We start from the raw sequence: 21,317 nt of genomic DNA, 5'->3' as shown, positions 1-21,317 counted from the left end.
AATGTATGCATTATGCAACTTGCTGTTAGGCTTTTATGGAACAAATTCAGAGTACTATGTAACTTAGGAACAGTGTTCTATTGCACAGTACCTCAAACACCTTTGGAAATATAATTATAAATATATCTCTAAAATATATTTAGAAATATATTTATGCGGTTTCCAAAACTTTAGTCATGATTAACAGTGCTATCCTATGCATATCAGAAATAAGTCTCATTATGATCAGCAGAGCTTACTCCCAAGAAAGAGTACATAAGATTGCAGCCTACTGTATATAAAGAGTACATAAGATTGCAGTTCCACTGAAATTAACAGGGTTTTCACCAGTCACAACTAATGGACAAATCCTAATAGTGGCTAGTGCAAATGGAACAAGCATTCCAGTGGTGCTAGGTACTTTCTGTAAGCTGCAGAGCATGCTGGAGTGAGCAAGCTAGTCGCCACCAGAAGCAGCAAGCAGCCATCTCCACAAAGCAGTGGATGATGGACACCTGCTAAGGTAAGACTGTGCAGGGAGGGAGGCAGAGGTAGGTGAGACAGGATGGGAATGAGACAGCAACAGAGGCAAGGAAGAGGGTTGCTTGGGACCAGAAAGGAGGTGGGTTCGTCTGCAGCAGCACTGAACAAATCCAAACCCAGCTTGATCCCCCTTCACAGGTCCTTGCATACTTACACCAGAAATATTGCTGGCATAGGTCTGAGTAGAGCCACTGGGCTGGCAGCAGTCTTTCCTGGGGCAAGAGAACAAATGTTCCCTTGCCCTGATGAAGCCTCAGGAGGCAAAACTCCCCCATGGGATGCAGCGGACACCACAATGGCACCACTATATTACCATGTGGGGATTCACTTCTTTGAATACAACCCAGAACATTTTTGCAATAGGAAAGACTGAGTTACGAAGCTGTGTGCTCAGATTTCAGGAAGATATGGTAATACTGTAGTCCTAATCCAGAAATTTTTGTGAACAGCAGCACACAGAGGAAGATTAACCCATGAAATGGATGGTCACCACTGATCACCCATGGGGAGCAAACGGGAGTGGGCAAGTCTCCCCAGCTGCAAAATATATGTTTGGGACTGTTAGAAATGGTTGGCAACCTTCAGTCTCGAAAGACTATGGTATAAGCCTACAGCACCCGGTATTCCCAGGCGGTTTCCCATCCAAGTACTAACCAGGCCTGACCCTGCTTAGCTTCCAAGATCAGATGAGATTGGACATGTGCAGGGTAACAGCTGTGACACCACCAACCAACAATTTGGAGGTGTGCACACACACACACACCCATTCTTTCCAAAACAGATTTCTGTGCTTGCAGCCCTGGAGGGTGAATGTGCACCCTTTTGCATATGTAGAAATTAATCCAGAATATGATCCCTGCATTGCCACACAGAAAAAAAAACAAACATTCTTGCTAAATCAAAGCATACTGTACGCATAGAAATATTTCAGTATGAATTCATGCATCACTCATTTATATTCATTCATAAATATGAATATACTATAGCCTGAAACTATATAGCCTCTATCTAAATTTTAGACTTTATATATTGTACATATACCATCTAGTATAGAAGATGCTACATAGCCATTATGTACTTCTTTATTTTGTGGCAGACTGATATCTGTGCAGGTCTGTTTTCCATTATTTTAAATATCCCTGCCAGTCCGTCAATAGGGATTATGCCCAAGCAAACACACAAAAGATTACAATCACAAACCTTAAATGTATGGGTTAAATTAGGAAATTTGATTGTCTCATGTTCTGAATACTGAATAGTCAGTCAAATGCCAATTGAAAACATGAGTTTAGAGAGAGAATTCCATCTGCCAATTTTAAAAGTTATTTCCTCCTACCCTCCCCAAATTAATTTTGTCTCCACCACGAAGAGAGAACTATGTTCATTTCAAGGACTAATGACATGTTTACATGAGAACTATTTCAACTGTATAAAAAGATTCATAATGACGGTTGGCTATAATTAACAAATATGCTAATCATTCCTAATTCATGCAAAGTAAAAAAAATCACCCAGGAGATAAACAGAGTGGATTTAAATGTAAAATAAAACATTTTCTATTTCTACAAACCAGCATGTATTGTCATCCACGTGTTTCCTAATAGGTTATACATTTTGATAAATGGATTGTGCTTCATTAAGTTTTTAAGGGTGCAATTCTTTCTTGCGCTGGAACAGGCAAGCCAGAAGGCTTGCACTGTATCCTGCATGAGATAGGGCTGCAAAGTGACTCCGCTGAAGATAAAGGGAAACCCTTCCCCTTACCCCCAGGTAAACCACTGCAGCCCCTATGGGTCTCCTTGGACTTGGACAGAAGCTGGTACATGTCCAAAGAAAGCGAAGCGGCTGGGAGCCACTACGTGCTGTTCGGGAACGGAGGTTGGGATCTGGCATAACAGCCGAATCCCAGCCCCACCTCCTGCTGCCCGTCCACCCCGGGACCACCCTCTGCCTGCCCTTCCCTACTCTAGAATGCCTCCCTCCCACCTCCTCCCCGCCCACCCCAGAGCCTTGCGTTGGCCAAGCTCGGCCAATTCAAGACTCACCCCGCAAATTGCCATGGACGCTGGAGTCAGCTTTTGTGTGCCAGCTCACCTCTGTGCGCTGGCGCCTAACTCATTTTTAGGATTGCACTGCACAACTCGTACAGAAGCAGAAATATTTTTATAACTATTTATTGAACATTTCAAATCACATACATACAAACTTGTAAATGTACACTTGCAAATTTATAACCTGTGCATACAGGTGGGACCTCAGTATCCACTAATTTTTGCACCACTGATACCGAGGTCCACTTTTAAATGCCTTGTAACAAGGGGAAAAGCACCAAAATTCAATTTCCTACCTTCACGCTATTAAATAATTATAATTTCATTCCACTAGATTCCATTACTCACCCCACCTAGTGGCTGAATGCGGTGCCAATTGTGTCTATACCAATGCATTCTAGGGAGACAATAATCAAGAAACCTTAAAGTGGGTCTTTAAAACTGTGTTTCCACTGATTTTTTTAACCACTGGGGGTTCTGGAACAGGACACTGCTGAAGATATGGTGGGGAATTGGTGCTAATTCATCCATGTTAACTGGAGTACACTCCTCCCACTGGCTGCAGTAGCTACCAGTTGCAACCAAGACGAAGAGTGCTATAACTAAACAAGCTCTAAAGGTCTCCTTGGACTTGCATAAAGGAAGCAGCATTTTGCGACATACTAACCATATGGCATTTTCTAATTTTCAAATGCGCTGCAACCTTTATTGTGTTTATTCATATTTTGCACTTCCTCCAAGGAGGTTGGGGTCACACATGCTATAAAGATACAGGGGAGGGACAACAACTCTGTGAGGTGGGTTAAGCTGAAAGAGTGACACAAAGAATTTCATGGTGTAGTGCAGATTGAACCCAAGTCTCCCAGATCTTAGTCCACAAACTAGGAAAATCACTCTTAAAACAGAACTGGGAGATGAGCTACTATAGCTGCTGCAATGCTAGCATGTTTACTAGTTGGCCCTCCAGAACTCAGTGTATCCTATTTTCAAGTACACACATTCAGGATTCATTTTTTATAACAGGTGAATTAAGGTTGACAGATGTCACCTATCCCAAGGTCACACAATGAGACTGTAGCAGACACCAAAACACCAGGTTCCAGATTCAAATATATGCATTGGAACATACTGGATACCTGGAACAGATATTCCAAACTAAACAAAGAAACCTTAAGAATGTATTTCAAGCTGATCTAGGAAGATCCCCAGAAAATAGTGGGTCCTGCTACATGGTGAGGCCAAGTGAGTGAAATGAGATATTAGTGAGTTATATTAGTGAAACTAATATAAATTAGTTCTCATTTTCTTTTTCTTTATTTTAACTCTATGCATGTTTACTCAGCTGTAAGTTCCATTTAGTTCAAAGAGACTTCCTCACAGGTAAGCATGGATGGTAAGTATAGGATTGCAGGTTAAGAGCATGTCTACTCAGAAGTAGGTCCTATTACACTCAATGGGGTTTACTCCCAGGAAAGTGTAGAAAGTGTGCTGCCTCTGTGCTTAAATAATATTTAAACTCTTGGTCACTTTGTAAAACACCCTGCAGTAATATCACAGAAAATGATATATGCACTAAAAACATGTTCCAGCAGAAAACATGTTCCAATGTTTTATACTTCAATGATTTATAGTATTGATGAACAAGACTAAGGTAAAATGAGAACGCAACACTTTTCAAATGACAAAAGAATGTTGTTATAATCTGTAATCCTCCTAAGATCTCCCCCTTAGATCTGTTTAAATATTTCTTCTATAAATATGTCTTTTATTTTCCTGAGTTTTTCACAACTTATACTACTACATTAAAGCCTCTCATCAAGAGTCTTAAAATCCAGATTTCAACAAAATAAATTCCTGTTTTAGAGCCAGATACATGTTTTCTTTGCCAGTAAATATGTAAAACGCACTACAATCCTACACAGAAGTAAGTCCCAGTATGTTCAATATGGCTTACTCCCAAGTATCTGAGCTACGACACACACCCTTGTAGTTTCATTTATTTATGGAATTACACATATGGATTTCAAGTATATTTATCCAATTTGCTGAACATCAACACAACTGCCTTTATTCCAAAGAGTTGCTTCTTGCCATCCTACAGCTTTTTTTCCTCTGCTTTAAAAAAATTCAAGCTATTTCCGTAGTTACATGATTCAGAATTAATTCATGCTAGGAGTTTGCTTTGTAAAAATGCATTAACCTCTTAAGTACAAAAAAGCCCCCTGAAAATCCTCATCTTCCAGTGCTGAAAGAGTGCAATCCGAGGCAGCAACAAGAAATATCACCAAGCCTGAATGTCTGGATAGACTTAACATGCACCTGTAGCCCAGTTCTATTTTAACCCATAAGTCCCACTTTGTTCAATGGGACTAACTTCTGATAAGCCAGCATCAGAGAAAAACCTCAGTTCTTTTAAACAGAAAAAAAGCTGCACTTGCTTCATTTCTAGAGTTTGAACCCATCTCTATTCAAAACCATGTTGCATCCCTGCAGATGCAGTGGTTGCAAGACCACCCAACGTGTGATGCAGGGAAGTTTGAGTATTTCCACCTGTTTGCTACCCTGCAACACACTCCCTACTGTGACACCTCAGAGCAGCTTTTAATTACCCGGTTCTGTCCTACAAGCATATAATTTCTCATGCTCATACCAGTGGCCCAGAAATGATTTTGTCAGCTCCGAAGCTTTCCAAGAATAAACCTAGATGCCTGGTGAAAAAGAAGGGCTGTTTGATCACCCCAAGTATAGGCTGGGGGGTGGGAATGCAAGGTAAAATGCACTCCTTTTGCAAGCATCACCTTAAACCAGAGATTTCCAACCACTGTGCCATGACAAACCGGTGTGCCGTGAATGATCTGCAGGTGCACCATGGGAGTTGGGGGGAGGGTCATACATTTGTAGGGCCATTGGGGGGTGTGAGCCCCTGGCCAGCAGTGCAGTGTGTCAAAAAACCAATGGTATACCTTCTTAGAGCCCAAGCTGATGCATGTCTATTCAGAAGTCAGTCAATGGGGCTGACTCCCAGGAAAGTGTGGATAGGTTTGCAGCCACAGTGCACCTGCAGAGGAAGAAGGCTGACAATCCTAACCTTAAATTGTGCAAATAAAGGGCCCCCCCTTACACAGGTGCCAAGTAGCCAAGAGCTGAACTTCGGAAAGCTCAGCCAAAGGGGTCCCACATGCACAGACATGGGAAGGAGATGCTCAGGGGTGAAAAGGAAGTCCTGGGAACTCCTGGCTTCCAAAGTGAGGAGGAGCAGAGGCTCGACCTGCCTCCACACCCCGAGGGATGTGGGCTTTGGTCGCCTGGTGGAGTCAAGTGGTAGGAGGAGGAGGAGGAAGAGGAGGAAGGAGAAGGGATGGGCGGGCAGCAGGCACTCACCTTTGCAGCTGCTGCTCTATCTCTTCGCCCGGGGGCAGCCAGGACTCGCGGGGCAGCCCCCAAGTGCCATCTCCGGGGGGACCCCGCCGAGGGCTGTGTGCGAGCAGCGCCCGGACTGGCGGCAGAGCGGGGAGGAAGCAGCAGCCAGGAGGGAGCGAGGGTTGTGCTGCAGCCCGGCGTGGCGGCTCGAGGAGGATTTACTAAAAATAGCTGTCAATAGGGGGGGGGAGGAGGAGGAGAGGCCGCCGGCTCAGGCAACACGCCCCGCCGCCCGGGGGGGGGGGGAGAAGAGGCGCTGGGGAGGGGGCCAGGTAACGAGCTGGCCCCTCCCGCAAGCAGGGGAGGAAGGGCCAGGCGCATCGGGGGGAACCTTGCAGCTGGCCGGGGTCCGGTGGGTTGCACTTCTCGTGCCACTTTTGCAGAAACAGGGCAGAAGCCTCGCCAAGGGTCTACTCGGAAGTCAGTCCTAGTGTGGCCAATGGGACTTACACTCAGGAAAGTGGGGTTGGGACTGCAGCCGTAGTCTGCTTTGTGAATGACCTATGTATCCAAGCAGGGCGGACGGGCGTGGCTCTTCCACCTCCTCCTATCCCTCACAACAACCCTGCGAGGTAGGCAAGGGGAGAGGTGGAGGCTGGCTGGCTCAAGGGCACTTGGAAGCTTTGTGGCTGGGTGGGGGCTGGACAGAGGATCGCTGCAGCCCTGGTGTGACATTGTAACCACATCACACTTGGGGGGGGTAGGCTAGTTTATTTCCTCTCTCTCTCTCTCTCTCTCTCTCTCTCTCTCTCACACACACACACACACACACACACAGTCGTTTTATTATTATTAACAGTATTTATATACCGCTTTTCAACTAAAAGTTCACAAAGCGGTTTACAGAGAAAAATCAAATTAAAAGCTTTGTGCCTAGGGCAGCATAGCCTTTGTCCAGCAAAAAGGCAACAAACCACACCTATGCAATCTTCTGGTTTCCCAGGAACCCTATACATCAGCCATTTTCAACCACTGTGCAGTGGCACAGAGGTGTGCCACGAATAACCTGCTGGTGTGCCATGGGAGTTTGGGGGAGGGTCATTTATTAGTATGGCTGTTGGGGGATGTGAGCCCCCTACCAACAGCATGGTGTACCTGGTCAATGGTCAAAAAACAGATGGTGTGCCTTAACCATTTTATGAAAAAGGTTGAAAATCACTGCAATACACTGTCTATCTGTGAGAAGGTAGGATTAGGTTTATCTGATGTGCCAGTCTACAGAGACCAATGAGACTTCACAGTGCCAGTGAGGTTTCTTGGTATGCATCCTGCTCATTCCCATACAAAGCTGGTGTGTGGGAATGAGGGTCTTTAATAGTAAAAGGAGAGTATGGGAGAGAAGGCCTGAGCTCCCCCACCTCTCATGCCTTCTCTCCTTCAGATCACTGCTCCAGCTGCTTTAGAGTGGAGAAAACTGGCTAGAGAGCACCCAATCAGACACATTATTAATAAAAGCCCTTCCTGCCACCAGGGCTAGGCCAAGAATTCCTGGTCCTGCACATGCTGCCTCTGCCATGGTGACCACATAGGATTGTCCTTCCTGGCCAGTGCCATTGGAATTAGTGATGGCTGGCGTGGTGGCACACCAGTGGGAAAGATGTGGAGTTGCCTGGCCCTTCAAAGGAGGTGGGGGTTTGGGTACAGAGAGTGCAGAGGTATCCAGAGGAAGCAGCAACTGAAGAAGCCTCTCCCTTGATTCAAGGACAGTTACAGGGCAAGCCTCCCTCCCATTCCTGTGCACAGTTGCCATCTCTGGTGGTGCTCGCACAAGTGGTACCTATGGAAAGAGAAAGGCTGAAAAGTCCATATGAAATTACACAACTCATACAAAGTGATCAAACCATCCATATTCTCTGCCTAATGAAACTAGAATCACCACCAAATGGTGGTTCCACGATTACAGTCACATGAACTGGTATTCCTACATCAGCTTAGATAAGTGTGCATTTAACGGGTAGAGGGGGAAAATGTCTCCTTTTCACTAATTTTTAATCACGGTGACTACAAATTCAACAGAGTGGTTAAAAGTCGATGGACATAATGGATGGATGGTTGTTCAGACAACCAACCAAACATGGGGGGAGGGGAGAAGAATTGCACTGACAAGCTTTGTTCTCCACTGTACATATGTAACATGCATATAGAGGCCACAGTCTCTGCCTCTTCCTCAAAGAATGCTAGCTTTGGTGGGAGGAGGTTGAAGGGATGATTCCCTGTAGAATTCTCCTTCTTGGCTTACTGGTGCTGCCTGAGCCTGGCTGGGGCTTCCACTCCTGTTAGTTCCAGCTTTTTAGTGCAGTGGTTAGCAATAAATGCATCCTTACGATGGCAAATCATAGGAAAGTTGATGGGGAGGTAGATGGGAGACTGAATGGCTTCCCCTGACCCGTCCTCCAAGAGGCAAGAGCAAAGCACTTCTTCCTCTGGCCATAGGCATCAGGTTCTTCTGGTTTGCAAATGTAGATGCGTTCAAGCAAAACTTTCCTTCTGCGCCCACTGCCACTGGTGTCGGTGACTGCCAAAAGTCTGTTGCCATTGTGAAGGAGATGCAAACATTTCTCTTTTTGAAGAAACTAAGAGAGAGAGAGAGAGGGAACGAGGGGTAGCAGAGAGTCAATGGGTCAAGGAGGGTGCTGCTTTTCATGAGTTTGTCTACCTCACAGTGCCACTGAGCTGAGGATACAAGTGCCTGGAGAATTGATTGTTCAACCATATACATTGAATACTGGAGCTACTTTTTTAGCCTGCTCTGTAACATGAGTGCAGATGACTGGTGAGGAAAGGGAGGCTCCTATCCACAGAGACACGGAGCAGGTTAGCACTTGTACACACTTTTTTGCACGTGCACCTCCCCTACTCCCTCTTCAGTGAAACCTTAGTGTGCATTTGTCTCTCTCTAGCAGCAGCAGTTTGATGACCTTGCCAGCCAGACAGCTCCAGAAAGGAGATTCCATCCTCGGGATTATTTTAAAAAGGGGATTGAGAATAAAACAGCCAATATTATAATGCCATTGTACAAATTGAGTATTGTGTTCAGTTCTGGTCATCACATCTCAAAAAGGACATAGTGGAATTAGAAAAGGTGCAGAAGGGAGCAACCAAAATTATTACTGGGCTGGGACATCTCCCTTGGGAGGAAAGGTTACAGCACTTGAGGCTCTTCAGTCTAGAAAAGAGGCTCCTGAGGAGGGACATGATTGAGACATACCAAATTTTCCAGGGGATGGATAGAGTGGACAGAAGGATGTTCTTTTCCCTCTCACACAACACCAGAACCAGGGGACATCCACTAAAATAGAGAGTTGGGAGAGTAAGAACAGACTAAAAAAAAATTGCTTTATTCAGCTTGTAATTAGTCTATGGAACTCCTTGCCACAAGTTGTGGTGATGGCATCTGATGCCATCAGATGCCTAGATGCCTTTAAAAGGAGATCGGACAGATTTCTGGAGGAAACTCCATCACAGGTTATAAGCCATGATGGATATGTATAGTCTGAGGTTAGCTGGTCACTCATCATGAGGGCTGGGTTGGAATTTTTTTCTATCATCCGAATATGTGGTGGATGGCAGTTTTTTCACCTACCCAACTAGCAAGCATTCAGAAGGTTTCATGTTTTAAAAATTGGTCACTTTTGTTTTAAAAGGTGGCCCAAGTTAAACCCAAGCCGTGGTCTGGTGTCTTCATTGTGGGGTGCAAGGATAAATAGAATGCCAGATGCAGGGGAATGGCAGTGATATGTAAGTATCTTGTTGTCTTTGTGGTCCCTGAGGCACCTGGTGGGCCGCTGTGAGATACAGGAAGCTGGATTAGATGGGCCCTAGCCCTGATCCAGCAGGGCTCTTCTTATGTTCTTATATTAGAGTGCTAGCCTTGTGATTCCCAAACTGTGTGCTGGGGACCCACAGCAAACTATCAGGGCCGCACCAGAATATTTTAAAAGCACTGTGGAATATTTTAAATGTTTGAGGGAAATACAGCAAGGAGCTTTGTGAAAAAATTACAATTGGCCTAGGGGCACAGTGAACAAAGAAAGATTGAGAACCTCTGTGCTAGCCTATATTTGTTAACTCAAAAAGAGGTTCCAATGTATTTAGTAGGACTTACTGCTAAATTTGCATAGGATTTTCATAGCATTGTAGACTTACTGCGCAATCCTAACCCCTTATGTCAGTGCTTTCCAGCACTGACATAAGGGCAATGCAGCTCTGAGGTAAGGGAACAAACATTCCCTTACTCACGGAAGCCTCCGTGAGTGACACCCAACTGCAAGATGCAGCACATGTCCCATTGGCACCGCTATGCCAGTGCTGGAAAGCACTGACATATGGGGTTAGGATTGCGCCCTTAATGTAACTTGAATAAAATTCTCTCTCCCAGGTAGCCCATGGGAAAGATGATGGTATAGAACAGGGGTGACTAAACTTTTGGAAGGAGGGCCACAAATTTACATAAATGAATACATTAGAGATGGCACTTATATGAATGAATGAAGGACTTGCAATAACTCATGGCCTATAAAAGGCCTTGCACAAAGGCCTCTCCTTTGCTGCCACTGCTGCATCACAGATGTGAAACAGCAAGCAGTGGAGGGAGCCTTCGTCCCACAGCTCACACAAGAGGTCGAACAGTTGGCCGTCACGCTGAGAGCAGTTGCGTTGGACCAGCACAGGCTCCAGCAAGTCTCCGGAGGGCCAGAGCTCATTGGAGACTGGGGTCTCTCAGTGGGCTGGATTGGGAGTCCTCAAGGGTCACAAGTGGCCCCAGGGCTGGGGTTTGGGCACCCTGGTCTAGAACAAGGGTTCTTAACCTTTTTGCGATTATAGGCCCCCAATGGATTGCCCAGTAGGTTTCCATACATCCTTCGCCAGACTTTCAGACATCATCATCAGCAGTTTTATTAAGGGCCTGTATGACTTCAAAAGATGTCAATAGCTTGATTTTACTTTACATATGGATAGTTAGGAACAGAATGCCTCAATCCGTATTGATAATGGTAGTAGTTAATGATCTAATCCAGGGGTCTCCAAACTTTTTGGCCAAAGGGCCACATCAAACGTCTGGCACGATTTTGAAGGCCGGAAAAAAAAATTTAAATATAAAATTTATATAAATAAATTAGAGGTAGAACTTAGATGTGTGAATAAATGAATATGGGCTCATTCATTCAACCTCTCTGGCCCTTAGAACACCCTCCAGATGCAACCAGAGCATAATTCCAGTCATCTTTGGCAAAGTGGGCCAGGGTCTTTCAGGGAACAAGAAAGCTGCAGGCCAGATAGAGGCTCTCCACAGACTGCATCCGGCCCCCGGGCCGGGGTTTGGAGACCCCTGATCTAATCTAACAACATTTTTTTAATTGTTCAGAGACTGAGTCCCACACCCCTGTCATTTGGTTCCTATACCCCTTGGTTAAGAATCCAGCCTCCTCCGGTTAAGAATTCCTGGCTTAGACATTATCATCTGCCCCTAGGCAAAATCTCAGTTGGCCTCTTTCTGAGCCTGATGCTTCTTTTCAGCATAGGTCTCATTTTTCAGAGAACACTGGGACTCGACTCCCACCCCCACCCTTTAGTATGCTCCTGCTGTAGCTAAGCCATTCTGGAGGGTTCCGAAAGTGTAATTGTACAGTTGTTGCCTATGTAGTAAATTGCTTGGATGTAGTAAATTGCTTGGGCCAGGACATTAATAGCTAATGTGACTGGAGATCATGTGTTTCTACTGCCTAGCAACCAATCTCCTTTCCATTCTTCCTTATCAGTCAAAATGTCGAGATGCAAAAAAATTAACACGTGCTATTTTGCATGTCACACAGGACTTATGCTTGAGGCTTACATTAGCTAGCCATAGAAGCATGCCAGCCACGATTTTGACCTCAAACAGCTAATTTCTGTCAACTGAAGGCGGCTATATGCGGTCAAAGTGGTCTTGTCTTTTGTTTTAAAGTCTGCATCTGCATCACCTTTACCTTGGCATCAGATTTGCTGCACAAGTACGTTTGTTCACTATAATATTTTGACCTCCCAATGTATTTGCGCCCAATACTGAGCAGTGCTCTAAAATGACATGCCTTCCACAACAAAGCTGCAACAATGGGAAGTATCAAAAGTGGAAAGCCATAGCAAAAGACATCGCCGTAAGTCATATCCTTGGTAGTAGTGCCTGCTGTTTCATTTCCTTCCTCTTACTTTTAAGAAAATGTGGAATGTCAGTCTAAAGTACCTGCCCTTCCATTTTACTGATCAACCAAGGCTGCAATCCTGTGCTGCTGGGGTAGGTCCCATTGAGCTGTGTGGAACTTATATTTGCATACACATAGGATTAGGCTGCATATACCTGCCTTGTTTCCCTTTGAAGCTACCTTATCTGATTCACCATCATGAAGTATTAAATATGCTCTGACCCAAGCTATTCTACTAGGGCTTCCTTGAAAATTCTTTCCACATATCTGCATTTTTTTCCTTTCTTGTTCCTCTCAAAGTTGTTTTCTATGCACAATCAATATAAAACGTTTGGATTCTGCTTCTACTTATCATTTTCAGAAACTGATGATATCACAGCCTTGTCTTCAGAAATTTGAACCAAGCATAAATCATTCAGGCAGTCTACTTACACAACACAGTTGCCTTCAGGAAACTGTACGGAACTGGAAAAGATCTGACAGCCATGTCGCATATCCTGTGTTGAACAGTACTCTCCACAGCTAATTCTGTACCAGTTTAGCACGTCCCATTCAGAGTGATACATTTTGCAAGCAGACTCAAAGGATGAATGAGCCTTTGGCTGATAACTGAACAAAAGTTCCATCCATTTGAAATCATCATAGCTCAATTGTTAAATAGATTCTGATATATTAACAGCCCAACCCTACCTAAACCCCCATGCGACAATGCAGCGACACCAGCACGGCTGCCGTTGCACCGCACAGGAAATTTTTGGCTGCTGGAGGTCTCCTCAAGGTAAGGGGACATTTGTCCCCTTGTCCTGGGGCAAGCCCCAGCAGTCACAACAGGTTAACCTGGACTTATAGCAGCTATATCGCTAGCACAAAACTTCATTGATCTATGCAGGTGGATCATATCTGGGAAGGGGATTGGGATTCCATGTGCACCGCTGCCACTGAATCCACCCATCCTAGACCCAATCCACCCGCCCCACCCCATCTTCTCCCCGTTCTGCCTCCCCTGCCCCATTCAACCCCCTCCCTGCTTCCCTCGCCCCATTCTGCACTAGGTTTACCTGCTTCAACAGGCCTCCATTGCTCAACCAATGCTGGTTAGTTCGCAATCATATATCACAATCAGGTATCAAAGTTTCTACAACTTAGGGACCAGAGAGCCCTGAACGCTGGTCTCTTTGTGTGAAACTAAAGACACTTTTCAGCAGTGGGCTGTCCACAATTTAGGATCAGACCTCAGAAGCATGGATGCTACTGTTTTGGTGGTCAGAAAGAAAGAGAGAGAGAGAGAAGAAAGGAAGGACATAATGTAAAAGACACCTCCTGTAGGTACCTGGCACAGAGGAGAAGGTGTTGGGCATCTGGACAATGCACTGCCCTTCAGAGTCCTGCAGTGGTGTAGCACCCATTTTCCAACAGGAAATTAATGATGGGCCGACAGACTAATGGATCACATCCACAGTGTGCTATTGTCGCATGAGCAATGGGCCAAGACCAGTGGGTGGAGTTGCTGCCCTGCACTTCACTTTAAAAGACCAGTTGTTCCTGAGTCTTGCTGTTGTTAGTGACTAATAATTATTAAAGCCTCATTGTTTTATGAAATTTAGCATTTGTATGTAGCAGAAAGAAATACTTCTGAAAGAAAGAAATCAACACTGGTGCTGACATTTCGATAAAGAGACATGTAAATATTAGGAACAGGAGAAAGGGTTTAAAACAATTAATTGGTATGACCTTTTACGAGGGACACAATGAAATGGGAAAGCTTTGTGAAAGGTTATGAAGAATGAACATGACACGTAACATGACCTTACCTCCCACAGAAACATGCACTGTGTTTCTTAGAAAGACTGGAGTAGTCTCATGGTGATCACGGAAGTAAACAACAAAAGACAATCCTTCCCCCTAATGCCATGCACTGGTATTTTTCACAAAATCACAAAGTGATCAATTTAAATTTTCTTGTTTCTTTTCTTTCTCAGTAACAAGGCTGTCCAACAGCCTAACTGTATCCATTCCCCCCCCCCTCCAATGCAGCCACACCACTGGAGTACATGCTACATGCTGTGGGGAGGGAGAGAGCAGTCCCTGAGGTTTCCTGTGGGTAAGGAAACATTTGTTCCCTTACCCGGAGTAAGCATCCAGCACCAATACGGGTCTGCATGAACCTGTGCCAGGCTTTGTGTCAGACTCGGCAGACCTTAGAAGGTGAATCAAGGCCTAGAAAGGGGAAGGGATAGGCACAGCTGTGCTGCTGCCATCAATAATGACCTTTCTAACCCTTGCCCTGGTCTGTCCCCATTCTGCCCACTGCTATTGGACTCACCTTCTTTGGTCCTTTGAGGATCAGGAAGCAGTGGAGCAGGTAAGTATTCAAGCTCTAGCTAACTCCATAGCTTGTAGCTGAAGCTGTGTCATCGCTGCTGTACACCCAACAAATATATAATATTCAACTTCAGTAGCTTGTACTGATATTGCTTTGAACTTAGTTTTGACATGTTTTCCAGTTCTATTTTTCTCGCCTTCTTTGGTGGTTTCGTTCTAAATGTATTTTATAGATTTATGTTATTGTCATATTTTGTCTGTTAATAGTTACTTGGCAGGGGGTACAAATACTGAAAATAATAAGCCTGGCTGAAGCAGAATTGAATCAGGGACTTTCAAACTCATGCGCTCACACAAGCCACTATAGCTGTTATTTATGGAAAGTTTTAAATGTTCCTTCACTGATAAATGTACATCAGGACAAAAAGCATGATGCAGCTATAATATAAAATAACATGATTAGCTTAGAAAAGTCATTCCTTAATGCTTTCTCAGCTGCTTTATATCTGGGCAAACAACACTGCAGTAGTTCCATGGTCCATGCCAACTTGGTGGCTCCTCTTCATGCCTGGTGGTCTCTCTCAGTGCCTGCGCTTCCCCCTCTGCCCTCTCTTCTCAAGATTGTGCTTGAGATTTCAATGCTAAAATAGAAACCACTCAAGTCTCCCATTCGTGCTCTCCCTCTACCTTCCTTATTTTTTTTCTCCCCCATCACATTTTTCTCTCCCCCCCCCCCCGTCCCTTGATGAGTTTATTTTCCTCTTCAAGCCCCTGGACATGCACACATGATCCCGTCCCCTCCCAACTCCTGGTTATGATCTCCCTTGTCCTTGCATTCCCCCCATCTACTACATCAGTGGTTCTCACACACTTAGCACCGGGACCCACTTTTTAGAATGAGAATCTATCAGGACCCACCAGAAATGATGTCATGCCCAGAAGTGACATGACCTTCTTACCTCTTGCTGTCATATCTCATGTGCCAGTGATCATGAGGTCCACCACTTTCAGTTGTTGGAAGGTCTCTTGCTCCACTCTATGTCCCTTGTCCACTTCTCCCTGGAGTTGCCTCCCCGATCACTTAGCAATGCCCTCCATTTATGTCCTTCAAATCCCTTCTCAAAACCCTCCTCTTAGGGTCCAGATCTGGGCTGCCAGTGATGGCATGCTGATCCAGGGCAGGAGTGCCTAGTGCTTAGGGTTCACGCCCTTCCCATTGTCCTCTTTTCCCCTTGCTTGGAGACACAGCTTACTGAAGAAAACTCTTGTTAGCATGAACCTTCTGCTACCAGTCCAGGAGATCAGGCTAGCCAGAGGGGCTCTCTGGGCAGAACCCCCTTCCAGAATAATACTGAACCTCAGGGGGGTCTGTTAAAATCACTCTCACAGTAGTGCCTGTAGAGTGAGGAGCTGTGACAATCCACTGATTTTCCCAGAACCAGGCAGACTCAGAATAAATGTGCCAAAGTTTATTAAAATGCTAATAAAAGAAAAAAGGAAATAAAAATCAAATGAGCAAGAGAAACAAGTAAAAAGAATTGACTTTGGTAAAAAAAAGAAAAAAAAAAAGGGTTAATTCTGTAATCCTGCCAGTCACCAGCTGATGGCACTGAAGTGCTGCAGAATCTCACACATGCGGTGTAACTCAGGGTTAGCTTCCTACAAGTTTTGAATGAGCTTATACAGCACAGAGAGACAGAATAAAGGCACAATCCTAACCAAGTCTACTCAGAAGTACTCTCAGGAAAGTGTGGTTAAGATTGCAGCCTAAAATCAACATAAAATCTTACCACTTTTGGCTAAATACTGTTCCTTAACCATAACTGGATGGTGGAACTACCCTCACCTCTTAGGGGGTGGTAGGCTCTCCGTAAGTCCCTTCTCAATGGCTGGAGGAAAGAGGAAAAGAAAGAGTTTCTGGTTGGTTGGGGAATTTATCCCCTCAGCTTAAGTGACAACATCTGTTACTGGATCTCTATATTTTGCCTTCCTGGAGAGCAGCCAGCTGGATCAGCCAATCAGCTGGCTCTCCTTGGAACTCTTCTGAACTGGCACAACCAGTTTTGCTGGTTGTAATTTGCATTTTTTTTTCTGGCCAGCTTCCTACAAATTGCATTCCACTTATGAATCAAATTTGCAATTCTCCCCTTGCCTATTGCCTGCCAGTTTCTGCAAAGTTTAGCATAAACACTGCAGAGGGCTAGCAACCTTCAGTCTCGAAAGACTATGGTATAAGCCTACAGCACCCAGCATGTCTCCCATCCAAGTACTAACCAGGCCTGACTCTACTTAGCTTCCAAAGATCAGACGAGATCAGGCATGTGAAGGGTAGCAGTTGTTGCCCTAGACCAGGAGGATTACACAGGGACATGGGCAAAGAGGGAATAGTACACACAGAATATAGCTACTTTGTAACACCTCCTTTCTATGAAGGCTTTGGCAGTACCTTCTAGGCTTTCTGCCTTACTACAACTAAGCCCAAGCATGTATACATGTAATTGCATATTCTTTCCCATGTTCCCTAGCATTCCCTCTGAGTTTTATATTGTGAACCCATGAGAGCAGGCACATGTCTTCTCTTCAATATACACCATGCACAACACAAATAAATAAATAAATATTGGAGATTCCAATATCCAGGCCAGAGAAGAAAAAGGAAGATTTCACAACTCTTTCAAAGAGAAAAATTGAAAAAATAAAAGAGCAATTCCTCAAACAGGCTGTCTTGCAGTCTAAGGGCAGAGCTGCAAATGCTCTACTGCTTGTAGCCAGTGTTTCATATTCCAAGGAAAGATGTTTAGAAAAGGAAGTTAATCATCTGGTTTGATGAACCAGATTGTGGGATGACTTCTGTAGAGAGACACAAGCCTTCTCCAGGTGTTTGCCATCTATGGCTAGCAAGTGCATGAGGGGACAACAAAAAGAAGCATGAAAGCTAGCCAACAAGGATCAGGGTGCTTTCTGGCCACACCCCCCATCAGCGCCCTGCTGCTAGCAGAACTGTGTCTGCACATTATGTACCCATGCTTCCCCCCCAAACACCCAGGCATTTCACATTTCTGTGTAGATGCAAGTGCTGAATGCAGTGTGGGCTCTTTCTCATGTGGTTCCAGTCTCAGGATAGAATTCTCCTGGTGTTAAATGGTTGCCTCATTGAATTTGGGGATATCCAGGGTCATGGCCACAGAGGGCTAACCAAAACATTCCTGCTTACCTTCATGATTTTCTCATCCATGGATAACAACTACCCTGAAGAGGGCTACAGTCTCCCAGGAATATGAGTCCCAGACCATGTGGTGCTTTATAAATCAATATATTACACGGGGCTACAAAATTGAGGGTCAGAAAAGTTTTTCGCAAACTTTATGGTGGTTTGATATAAATTTGGGGTGCCGATTCCAAAAATGGCATCCGTTTTGCCCTATCACGTCTAGTTTTGGAGATACAGTATGGTGTAGGCTTCCTCATGAGGAAGCTGCTTGAATCATTCACTAAAGAGGCTATACTATATCTCCAAAACTAGATATGATAGGGCAAAACGGATGCCATATTTGGAATCAGCACCCCAAATATACCCAGGAATTGGTGTAACATTTATGGAAGCAAAATTTGTGTTGGCCTGCGTTATTAGCATTAGAACATTTTCTTTTTCCACGAAGCTAGCCCTCTCTGACCAGGGAATTATGTATGTCAGGTAAGCAATCAAGAATGAATTGCTTAATTCAGTGGTTCTCACACATTTAGCACCAGGACCCACTTTTTAGAATGACAATCTGTCAGGATCCACCAGAAGTGATGTCATGACCAGAAGTGACATCATCAAGCAGAAAATTTTTTAACAATCCTAGGCTGCAATCCTACCCACACTTACCCAGGAGTAAGTTGCATTTACTATCATTGTTAAAAGAATATACATAGTAGCTTGTTAAAAGTACAGGAGGTTTGTAACATGTCCCCAGATGCGGTCACATACTATGGTAGCATCAAGTCTAATCTATTAAAAATAAAATAATGAAATGAATGGGGACCCACCTGAAATTGGCTTGCGACCCACCTAGTGGGTTCCGACCCACAGTTTGAGAAACACCGGCTTAATTAATTCTGCTAATTTGTTTAGGATTTTAAGCAAGGGATGTAATCCCTACCTCTTCTCACCAAAAGAGACATTAGAGGGGAACTGTAACTGTGTAACAGCCAAGATAGGAGCTGTCATCCTTGTTTTGTAATTTCTGCCCACAGACATTATCACTTTCTGTTTTAGGGGGAAAAAATGCTTCAGCAAAAATATTTAGAGCTAATATTATGGCACGAATATGTTCACATATTGAAAGTACTAGAGCTCATTTTTATGTGCCAAGTGAACTGGGAATTCAGGCCCCTTGGTGGCTCTGGAAGTTCCAAAACACCCACAGACTTACCAAGTGTTAAGTGACGGTTATGAGAGGTGCTCCACACCCCTGTGAACCAGTTCATATGGGCATGGAAAGGTGGCTACAGCATTAAAACCTCACGGGGCAAAATGGCACTTTGTTCGGAAAACTGCTTCCAGTTTCTCAGTTTCTCAAATGGCCTCTCAGGCTTGAGCTGTTCTTTACAATGTCTTAGCTACATCCATTTTTAATGGAGTAAATGGAATTGCTGAGGAAAACCTCTTGTCACCCTATAAACAGAGAGAGACTGGTGACATGTTCACTGGATTCAAAGTGGTGTGCTGCATTCAATAGCTTTGAAATCAGTTCCATCAAATATATGAATGCTGTTTTTGAAATTAGTTATTAAGAGGACAGTGTGTTCTACTGTAACTTTATCTAATGTTGAGAATTTTTAATTCTGTTGTGTTTTAAGTTATATTTCTATATCTTTATAAAGGTATTCTGAATGAATGAATGAATGAATGAATGCTTTGGAGGAAGCATGTACAGGATCAGGTTGTGTGTTTCAACAAAATCAGAGCACATATTAAAAACAAGTTTATGTCAATAACTAAAAGCCCAATCCTATGCCTGTCTACTCAGAAGTAAATTCTATTATGGTCAATGGGGCTTACTCCCAGGTAAGTGTGGATAGGATTGCAGCCTAAGGGCCTAATCCTATCCAACTTTTCAGCACCTGGCAGCCGCAATGAAGCCCCAAGTTAAGGGAACAAATGTTCCCATACCTTGAGGAGGCCTCCAAGACTGTCTCCCCAATACAAGAAGCAGTGCATATCCCATGGGCACAGCAGCACCGGCACTGGAAAATTGGATAGGATTGGGCCCCATGATGAGACTGATTTGGACATAATTTTAAGCATCTAACCAGTCCCACATGTTTACAGGTATGTGTACTTATGGAACACGTGTTCTAGCCTCTCTCCTCAGTTCCTGGTGAGTTTTCTTAATTGTGTGGGGTAGTGGTCCATGTGAACTTTCTACAACTGGCCTAGACGTACAACCACCCCTCTCCACATTGTTGAGAAACCTGACCTGGAAGTGAGGACAAGGAACAGGATGTGCATGTGTCGCGAGTATGGACATCTTTAAAAATATAGGGCTGGTCAGACAATTAAAGGATCACCCAAATTGGGCCCTATAGTCATGTGAAACCTTTCTAGAATTGGTACCAATTCTGGAATTGGCACGTTTGCATGAGGTCAAATAGCAAACATTTTCACAAAATGATACTCTTAACAAAGCACAAGTGTGCCTTTAAAAGGCACAGGAATCATGTCAGGAAATCAAAACTGAGAGGGTCAAGCCAAGGAAAGTGAGGGCCATAGAAAACATACCTGTGTCACTTTACCCCAGCCCCCTTCTTGGATGATAGTTGGGCATCAAATAGATTTTTTTATTTATTTTTCAAATTTTTACACTGCCCTTCCTCTAAGGAGCTCTGAGTGCTGTACATAGTCCCTTCCCTCCTTTAGTCTTCACAACCATCCTGTGAAGTTCCCTCTGGACATACTCGTTCTCCCACCCCACTCCTTTCACAGACTCATGGTCAGATGTGATACCAGGGAGATTTAGAGTCCAATCCTATGGAGCCCAATCCCTGCGTACTGGTGGTATGAGTGTATCATGCAGGTAAAGCACCTTTGCAGCACCCGGCGAGGAGGGAGTGTCGGCACTGAGCTTCAGCACCAGGAGAACACTGATGAAGAAACACCGACAGTAAATTCCACCTCTGGGCAGCGGTGTGGTTTTTGGGTGTGTGGGGGGAAGTGTTCAGGGGCGAGGGGGTGGTGGAATGGGCGTAGGGACTGGCCTGGGAGGGGGGTGGAACCAGTGGAGGCCTCTGACAGATCCTGCAAAGCCTGACACAGGGCTTCTCAAGTTTGCTCTAGCAAAATAGCCCCAATGCGGGGGCTGGGACTCTACTTGGGGTAAGGGGTTGAAATTCCCCTTCCCCCATAGAGACCTCTGGTGGCTTCCCTGGCCCTGCTGGACACAGAGGTAACCATTTTGGTGCCACTGTACCCAGCGCTGCTGGATAGGCTAGGATTGGGTTGCCCCATGCCAGCACTCGGATAAAGGCTTCCAGTTCCAGTTTCAGCTCAGCTGCTGAAAGTATGTCTTCTTTCTAAAGATGTGCCATTCGGACTGGACATTCACACTGCCAGGGGAATTGGCTGACCATTCAGGTAAGTCAGATGGGGCTGAGTGTGTTGCACCACTGTTAAACTGGCAGCTGGTAGGCTGTTGTTTGAAACAGAATCCTGGATTAAATGGGACTTTGGTGTGCCTTAGCAGGGCTTTCTTTATGTCCTTACCAAGCATTCTTATGGATAACAAGGAATAAACTACACTTTGCTCTCAATTATAGCCTCCATTGTGCTGAGTGATCA

General features: G+C 44.6%; 1 pseudogene; it reads right to left on the bottom strand.

Annotated features, from left to right (window-relative positions):
* Positions 1 to 1,127: 1,127 nt before the first annotated feature.
* Positions 1,128 to 1,244, bottom strand: LOC136655001 (5S ribosomal RNA; annotated as a pseudogene).
* Positions 1,245 to 21,317: the final 20,073 nt, after the last annotated feature.

This window comes from Tiliqua scincoides, chromosome 5 (assembly GCF_035046505.1).
Source record: "Tiliqua scincoides isolate rTilSci1 chromosome 5, rTilSci1.hap2, whole genome shotgun sequence".
Taxonomy (NCBI): domain Eukaryota; kingdom Metazoa; phylum Chordata; class Lepidosauria; order Squamata; family Scincidae; genus Tiliqua; species Tiliqua scincoides.
This window is presented reverse-complemented; position numbering and strand designations above follow the sequence as displayed.